Below are 9,436 nucleotides of genomic sequence, written 5' to 3'. Positions count from 1 at the left end.
TCACTAAAGATAAGTTAGTGTAGAATCTCTTAATATGAGCAACGATAAAAATACTCAGAGAAGGTTAAATGCACAGGAGAGCCCCAGATCAGAGAATGAATACATTTATAATTGAATGGTTTTTACAAAGCTCAATAGAAATTGAACAGAAGAATTGTCTTTCTGCCTTTGCTGTGCCAGTTCTGCAATGCCACTGTGAGAAATCCTTTCCTGAGGAGCCTGGATCTCCTCATTTCATTAAACAGTTGGCTGAATATATTCAACATTTATTAGATAATTTAGCCATTTTTTTGAAAGGGAATGCACTGCCGGAGAGTTTTTTTTTTTCTCTCTTTTTGCTTTTCTTTTTTAGTTTCAGTGGATTTTTTCAATGCCTTTATACCAAGAATACTAATGAGGGGGAAATGTTCAGGCATTTTTTTTCCAAACATCACATACTAATAACTTTGGAAACAATGCTGAAACTAGCAAGTTTAGATTTAACAGTCAGTCACATGGCTTATGTCTACATAATGCCCAAATAATAGGTTAACTGAACATGTTCTTCCCCAAACTGAATCACATTAATGAATAAGCCAGTTAAAATTATCTTTGTCATCTTGTATGGGCAAAAGAATTAACTAACTGACTTGGTTTAACAGAAGATCTAAAGATTCTTTACATTGTTTTTTACCTTCCATATGAAAGCCACTGTAGAGTATTTTCAGAGTTTCAGGAAAAAAGTCATTATTGATGTACTTACCATTTCTTCATAATACATAATAGTCATTCAAACAAAAAGAATACCTTTAGTCATACTCTGTTCAAGTTTAGTAAGAAGTAGAATCAAGTACTAGATAAGAGGCCACAATTCCAGAGCCAGGCTGCCTGGGTTCAATCCACTAGTTATGTGACCTTGAGGAAGTACTTTGTCTGCAAATTTTCCTTTTGATAATAATAATATAAGGTTGTTATAGGACGAAGTAATTATATATAAAATGCTTGAAACAGGGCCTGACATATAAAGTACATTGTAACTGTGAACTCACTCTCTCTCTCTTATTCACACATTATAGTCATAAATAAGTATGTTTCCCATAACAATGCTACATATATACATATTTATAGCAACGAGATCACATTTATCTTTACTCACAGTTCCTTAAGAATAGATATGTTTAGAATTAAGTTATTTAATCTGAGAAAAGACCAGGTTGGACCCATGTTTGTTCAGTATTGCTTTTTCTAGATTAAAGTATCAATAATTCAATCCTTATAGGATTATCAATTTGTGTACATTATATTTTTAAGGTGGTAAGCAGCAGATTAAAAAAACTTAAGAAATCATATATTTCAGTTATCCTCCAACCACTCATTCTTACAAAAAAATCAATAAAACAAACAAACAAAAAATATCTTGATGAAATAAGAAAAATAAATAAATCTTGAACAGAAAATTTTCCTATTAATTTTAAAAGCTTCAATCTCAACTGTCCTCTCCCTCCAAATAAACAAGTTCGGAATCAACATTTCTAAAAACTAAAAATGAGATTATTACTGTTAAGTGGAATTAATTACATTAAATACTAGCAACACTTGAGAACATAAGCCTTCTTTACTAGTGTAGAATTCATGACACCTATATTTTTTTTTCTTATAACATGAGTAAAAATTACATTAGCTAGTGAGGGAATGATTTAGTTTAGTGCCCCCCTATTTAAACATACCACTCTTGGATAACAAGTAGAATAAACAGGTTAAAAATTCTCCAATGTAAAATACGCTAAACATTTCACCTCTATTTTTTTTCAAGAAAACATAAAAATATTAGTTTTTTTACTTGAGATAGATACAGTTATAGAACTAAAATGCAATCCGAATATACACGTATCCATTTAAGCTTGTGACTCCTGATCAAGGCTATATTACATAGAGCATATGGATAGATTCAACTGAAAAGTAGTCCAACTAAAAATAAATCCTCAAAATAGATTTTCTAGAATTTGTTTTATACCACTGAAAAAATTTATCTGTAGGAAAGTATGTATATTAAATCCAACTCTGAAAGCAAATATTTTTTCTTACCCATTTAGAAAAGGGTAGACTTTCCTTTTTTTCCTTCCAGTGCAGGATATCTTTCATCTGCCCCTATAGAAGCCCTTTCCACTCTTCTTCACCTGCTCTCTTCTCTGGGAGAATTCTTGTGGACTATAACGGTCTTCTGTACCTACTGACTTCCTGCTGGGTTTGGTTAATGAAGAATATTGGCATCCCAAGACCATGACTGATACCTTACCTAAAAATCTTGTGAGATTTACTCAAAACATATGCTTAATTTTGCTCTAGAAAACGATTTACACTAAGCAGAATACTTGAGTCTTGTTCGTTGTTAGTGCCTCCTGTTATTTCATGTTGCCACCTTTCTTCCCCTTAGTTCTCCCAAGATGTTTAATGCCTAGCCCCTCTACTGCCCTGCACTTTCTCCTGGCAACCCCAGTAGTACGTCACATCTAGAGCTTGTTTTCTGTTTCTCCAACATCAACATTATCTATCTTAGTTCCATTTCCTTAGATGCCTGGGAATTATGTTAATGTTATGGTTGGTTAGAATATTTTCAGGTTGACAGATATTTTTGGAAGCAATGCCTTAATTTAAGGAATTGTAGTAGATTTCTGAAAAAAAAAATTGGGGGGGGGGGGCCGGATTTGCACTGCTTTGAAATGATTTCCTATAGGTGACAGTTTACTCAGCTGGAAAATGGAGTAAGATATGTCATATTCAGTAGACATCTCTGTTATTAACAAAAGCTTGAGGATAATAAAAGTGAATGCAAAAATGGTATTAAACACGTTCTAATGGGAGATTAAAGAGGATTTTTGTCTTTGCAAATAAATTAAGACACATATTGTCTAACAACACCAGTCTGTTAATAACTGTTGAAAACACATTACCTGTAATGTATGAGGAACAAATTTAATATTCATTATGTTCATAATTATAAAAGGTTGAAAAGGATTTGATTTAAAGATATAGAACTTACAGCTTATTTATATGTAACTGAATTCTGTTGGTCGTCATTTTGTGGAGATAATTTTTGTTCCACTAGACAATTTTTAAAATATTCAATGTTATTTTCTCATGTTTAAAGATATTCCAAAAATGTACTTTAGTAGCATTGTCTCCTCACAAGGAGTAGAAAATCACAAGCTATTTAAGTCACACTGAAGGTAAAGTACCACCTCTTTACATAAAGTTGCTTTCAGTTTTTCATGATCATAATTATAAAATGATGGAGCTTCTATATTGGCTTAACAGATGAACTATGTTTAAGTGTATGGTTGTTAGTCACTGTGCTTCCATTCCCAGCTCTATTTATTAAGGTCCATATTTAAGTGATGGTGAGCAATGAGAGTCCAGACTGAGTGATGAGAAATGGTTTTGATAAAATGTCACAAATCCTATTATTGGTCCAAAAAAAATCTATATTCTTTAATAATTAAGTATATATAGTAGTTATGTAATGCCAAGATTTTGGAAATTATTGTGAAAAAGTAAAAATATTGTATTAATGAAGATGATTTTTAAAAAATAGATAATAATGATATTGTATTGCTGTCAAACATTTTCTCACCAAGCTTCAAATTATACTAAAATCTATAGAAACAATATCTATGTCTTGATAAGTGGGAGTAAATCATGCTTACAAAAAAAACACAGTACAGAGAAAGAAACAATTTCTGGATTCACATTATAAGGCAATCATAACTCTCATATAAAAACCTGACAAAAACATTAAAACAAAAAAAATTTGCACATCAATACTCTTCCTAAGTATGAACATAAAAATGCTCAATAAAATATTAGCAAATTGAATTTAGTAACATATATGAAAGATAATGCCTTATAATCAACTGAAATTTACCTTAGAAATGTAACATCAGTCCAAAATTGAAAAATCAGTTAATGTAATTCACCATAATAACAGAATAAAGGAGAAAAACCATAAAATAATTTCCAAATATAGAGAATAGTCATTTGACAAATTCAACACTCATTCATGATAACAGCTACAACAACAAAAACAACTCTCAGCAAACAAGTAATAGAAGGAAACATCCTCAACCTTATAAAAGACATCAACAAAAATCCTAGATAACATTATATTTCATGATGAAAGTTCAATGTCTTTTTTTCACAGCTTCAGGGACAAGGCAAAGATGTGTGTCCTACCATTTCCATTTGACATTATGCTGGATATCCTAGACAATATAATAAGGCATTAAAAAGAAATAAAAGGTCCACAGATTGGAAAGGAAAAAGCAAAACTTTCTCCATTTGCAGGTGAAGTTGACGTTAAGGAATCTACAAGAAAACTACCACAATCAATAAGAAAGTTTATCAAAGTTGTAAGGTAAAGGCCAATATTCAAAATCTGTTGTATTTTTATGTTAGCAAAAACAATTGGAAATTAGATTTTTACAGTACAATTTCCAATATTATATCAAAACTTAAGATGCATAAGTATCAATTTAATGAAAGATGTACAAGAACGCTCCACTGAAAATTAAAACATATTGCTGAGAGATAGTAAAGAAAATCTACATAAATGGAGAGTTATACCATGCTTATGGATAAATAATCTTAAGTATATTCTCCTAAAATTGACCTATAGATTCCATGCAACCCCAGTAAAAACCCAAAAGAATTTTGGAGAAATTGACAGGCTATTCTAAAATTTATATGAAAATGCAAAGGACATAGAATTACTAAAACAATTTTGAAAAATAACCAAGTTGAAGAGCTTACACTACCTCGTTTTAAGACATATAAATGGGCCTCATTGAACGCAGGGGCAGCTGTCTGGGTCTCTCTTCATTGCAAGCCATGCATACACTAAAGCAGCCATGACTAAGGGATATGCAGTTGGCATTGATCTCGGCACCACCTACTCTTGGGTGGGTGTCTTCCAGCATGCAAAAGTGGAAATAATTGCCAATGATCAGGGAAACCGAACTACCTCAAGTTATGTTGCCTTTGCTGATACTGAACGATTGATCAGCGATGTCACAAAGAATCAAGTTGCAGTGAACCCCACCAATACGGTTTGTTATGCCAAATGCCTGATTAGATGTAGATTTGATGATGCTGCTGTCCAATCTGATACGAAGCATTGGCCCTTCGTGGTGGTGAGTGACGCTGGCAGGCACAAGGCCCACGTATAATAGATTACAAGGGAGAAACAAAAAGTTTCTATCCAAAGGAAGTGTCATGTATGGTTTTGACAAAGATGAAGGAAATTGCAGAAGCTTACCTCAGGAATACTGTTACCACTGCTGTTGGCACAGTACCTGCTTATTTCAATGACTCTCAGCGTCACGCTACCAAAGATGCTGGACTATTGCAGGTCTCCATGTTCTTAGAATCATCAATGAGCCAACTGCTGCTGCCATTGCTTTCGGCTTAGACAAAATGGCTGGAGCTGAAACAAATGTGCTGATCTTTGCCTTGGGAGGTGGCACTTTTGATGTGTCAATTCTCATAATTGAAGATGGAATCTTTGAGGTCAAATCTACAGCTGGGAACACCCACTAGGTGCAGAAGACTTTGACAACCAAATAGTCAGCCATTTTATTGCAGAGTTCAAGCGCAAGCATAAGAAAGACATCAGTGAGAATCAGAGAGCTGGCCCTCACCTCCATACTGCTTGAGAATGTCTAAGCATGCTCTCTCTTCCAGCACCCAGGCCAGTATTGAAATTGATTTTCTCTATGAAGGAATCGACTTCTATACTTCTGTCACCAAGGACTGATTTGAAGAACTGAATACTGACATTTTCTGTGGCACCCTGGACCCTGTAGAGAAAGCCCGTGTCCTGGATGCCAAGCTCAACAAGTCCCAGATCCATGATTATCTCCTCGTAGATGGTTCTACCCGTATCCTCAAGATTCAGAAACTCCTACAGGACTTCTTCAATGGAAAATGATTTGAATAAGAGCATCAACCCTGATGAGGCTGCTGCTTGTGGTGCAGCTGTCCAGGCAGCCATCCTATCTGGAAATAAATAGGAAAATGTCCAAGACTTGCTCCTGTTGGATGTCACTCCTCTTTCCCTTGACATTGAAACTGCTGGTGGAATCAGGACTGTCATCATCAAGCGAAATACTACCATTCCTATCAAGCAGACACAGACTTTTAATACCTACTCTGACAACCAGTCTGGTGTGCTCATTCAGCTTTATGAAAGTGAGTGGACCATGACTGAGGATAACAACTTGTTTGGCAAATTTGAACTCACAGGCATACCTCCTGCACCTCGTGGTATTCCTCAGATTGAAGTCCCTTTTAATATTGATGTCAGTGGCATCCTCAGTGTCTCTGCTGTGGATAAGAGTACAGGAAAAGAGAACAAGATTACCGTCACTAACATCAATAATTATCTGAGCAAGGAAGACATTGAATGCATGGTTCAGAAACCTGAGAAGTACAAAGCTGAAGATGAGAAGCAGAGGGACAAGTTGTCTTCCAAGAATTCACTTGAATCCTATGCATTCAACATGAAAGCAACTGTTGAAGATGAAAAAATCCAAGGCAAGATCAATGATGATAACAAAAGAATCTTGAAAAGTGCAATGAAATCATTAACTGGCTTGTTAAGAACCAGACTACAGAGGAGGAAGAATTTGAACATCAGCAGAAAGAGCTGGAAAAGGTCTGCAACCCCGTCATTACCAAGTTGTACCACAGTGCAGGAGGCATGCCACGAGGGATGCCTGGGGGCTTCCCTGGTGAAGGAACCCCTCCTTCTGGTGGTGCCTCTTAAAAGAGGTTGATTAAGCCATCCTTGAGTATAGATTTATTTAGCACTGTTCCGCACAAAATATGGAAGGACCCAAACTTGTAGCAAATTCCATGGCAGGTTTAAAGTTGAGCTGCTGTATAGTAAATACTGGACTTCTTGATATTGAATATGAAATACATGCACAGGGAAAAGAATAACAATGCACTTTATAACCACAGTATTATAAAGTGAAAAATGTGATATCTTAAATAAAACTGTATTTAAAATTGGCAAAAAAAAAAGACTTAATATAAAGTTTCACTGATAAAGAGAGTGTGATATTGATAGAAAGATAGATGTATTGACCAAAGGAACACAATACAGTTTGAAAAAGAGCCATATTTTTATTGCCAATTGATTTTCAGCAGAATGCCAAGTTGATTCAATAAGGGAAGGAAAAATCTTTCCACAAATGATATCAAAATAATTGGATATCCAATAAAATAAATGAACCTCACATCATACACAAAATTGATTTTAAATGGATTATAAACCTTAATGTATAAATAAAATTATAAAGCTTTTAGAATAAAATGTTGGAGAAATTTTTCCCTAAACTGGATAGGCAATTGTTTCTTAGGCAGGACACAAAAAACCCCACAAACCATAAAAGAAAAATTAATAAATTGGACTTTATTAAAATTTAAATCTTCCTTTGAAAGACACCATGAAGAAAATGAAAAAGCAAGACACAGACTGGGAGAAAATATTCACAATATTTATTTTACAAAAGACTTTTAGTCAGAATACGTCAAGAACTCTTAACTAAATAATAAGATAGCAATTATAAAATGGGCTGAAAACTTGAAACAGACATGAATGGGCAGGGCAATAGCCCATGAAAGATATTTAACATCATTAGTCATCAAGGAAGTCTCAATTAGATTGATTCTCAGTACACATCAACTAGAACAACTAAAATTTAAAAGCTGACTATAACAAGTCAGGATGTGAAGCAAGTAGACCTGTCTCACATCGCTGATAAGAATGTAAAATGGGTACAGGCACTTTGGAAAATAGATTGACAGTTTCATATAAAGTTAAACTTATACTTACCATAAAACCATCAATTTCACTCCTACATATTTTCTAAGAGAAATGGAAACATACGTCCTCAAAAAATACTTATACACTGAATTATTTACAGCAATTTATTCAATAGTAGGCAAACTAGAAACAATCCAAATGTCTGTCAACAGGTGAATGAATAAACAAACCATGCCATAATCATACAATAAAATAGTACTCATCAATGAAAAGGTTTGAAGTATGGTATAAGCAACAACACAAATGAATCTCAAAAAGAAGCCAACACAAAAGAAGTTCACTCAGATAAAGTCCTACAATGAGCAAAACTAATCAACAAAGGTAGAAATCAGATCAGCGGTTGCCTGGGGAGGGACAGCAAAGGAGTTTGTCAGTAGAGGGGTACAAGCGAACTTTCTGGGGTGCTGGAAATTGTTTATGTCTTGAATTGGTTGGGGTATCCACTTAAAAGTACAGTAGCTTTGAAAAACTCTTTGAACTACACACTTAAAATGTGCTCATTTTACTTGACGTAAATTACTTTTCAACAAAGTTGATTTTTAAAATCAAAGTTTTGAATGCGAAAAGTGGCAAAAATTCAAATATCTCAAGGGCAATAATATACATGGGAAAGCGGATGTCTGATGGATGCAGCCAATTCCTCTTATATATTAAGAGCATAGGCTGAGAATTCATGTTGCTGGTGGATGCTGTTATAAATTGAACACTTAATACTTCATAAACCTGAGTTGGCAGTTTGTAAAAATAGTAGTTCACTAGACAATAGAAATCAGGCATAAAACATAATTGCTGTTGCTATATTTGTAGCCAAGTGAAATTGCAGTATGATTAGATTAATTGGGAAGGGTAAAAATATCTATTGTGTAAACTTTATTTAAGGATCGCTCTCCAGGTAGAAGAAATATAATAGCAAAATTAAACTGCAACGAGAATCCTATCTACTCTGAAGATTCCGGACCATTACTAAGCTACTAGAGTTTACTAGAGGTTTCATCTGCTACTCAACCAGGGGTTCTGTGTCTTACCAAAACTAAAGATTTGTCTTTCAGAAACATGCCACATTCTCTGAGATTATTAGTCATCTCTTTTAAGGACATTGTTGAGAGGACGACATCAGAAGCAACTTCTACATCCAGATGTGGACTTGTTATAGACAATGTCACTGGTGTTTGTTCAAGATCCTGATCATCTCTAACTGAACCATTTCAATGGCTTCCTAAATTAGAATGTTCTTCGTATAGTATCAGAGTTGTCTCTCTAAAACACAAATATGATCCCTGCTAACTTCAGCTAACTCCCTCACTGCATATAAGCGAGTCCCAAACTCTGGCATAACATGCATGGCTCTTCTCACTCTCGCCCCAGCCAATCTTTCCGTTTTCCTCTCCCACCGTATCCTTGGCACGATCAGTTCTCCCGGCATTCTGAATTCCTCACCATTTGCCAATTATGCCACATTTGCTCATAAGTCATTTACTATTCCCAAAACTCAAATGCTTGGAAAATGCTTAATCATCCATCCAGACCCACATAAAATGGGGTTTGGGAACCTGCAAACACCCTTTGTAAAAA

General features: G+C 34.6%; 1 pseudogene; it reads left to right on the top strand.

Annotated features, from left to right (window-relative positions):
- The first annotated feature begins 4,883 nt into the window (after positions 1–4,883).
- On the top strand, positions 4,884–6,799 carry LOC117026044 (heat shock cognate 71 kDa protein-like; annotated as a pseudogene).
- The last annotated feature ends 2,637 nt before the right edge of the window (positions 6,800–9,436 follow it).

This window comes from Rhinolophus ferrumequinum, chromosome 8, assembly GCF_004115265.2.
Source record: "Rhinolophus ferrumequinum isolate MPI-CBG mRhiFer1 chromosome 8, mRhiFer1_v1.p, whole genome shotgun sequence".
NCBI classification, from domain to species: domain Eukaryota; kingdom Metazoa; phylum Chordata; class Mammalia; order Chiroptera; family Rhinolophidae; genus Rhinolophus; species Rhinolophus ferrumequinum.
This window is presented reverse-complemented; position numbering and strand designations above follow the sequence as displayed.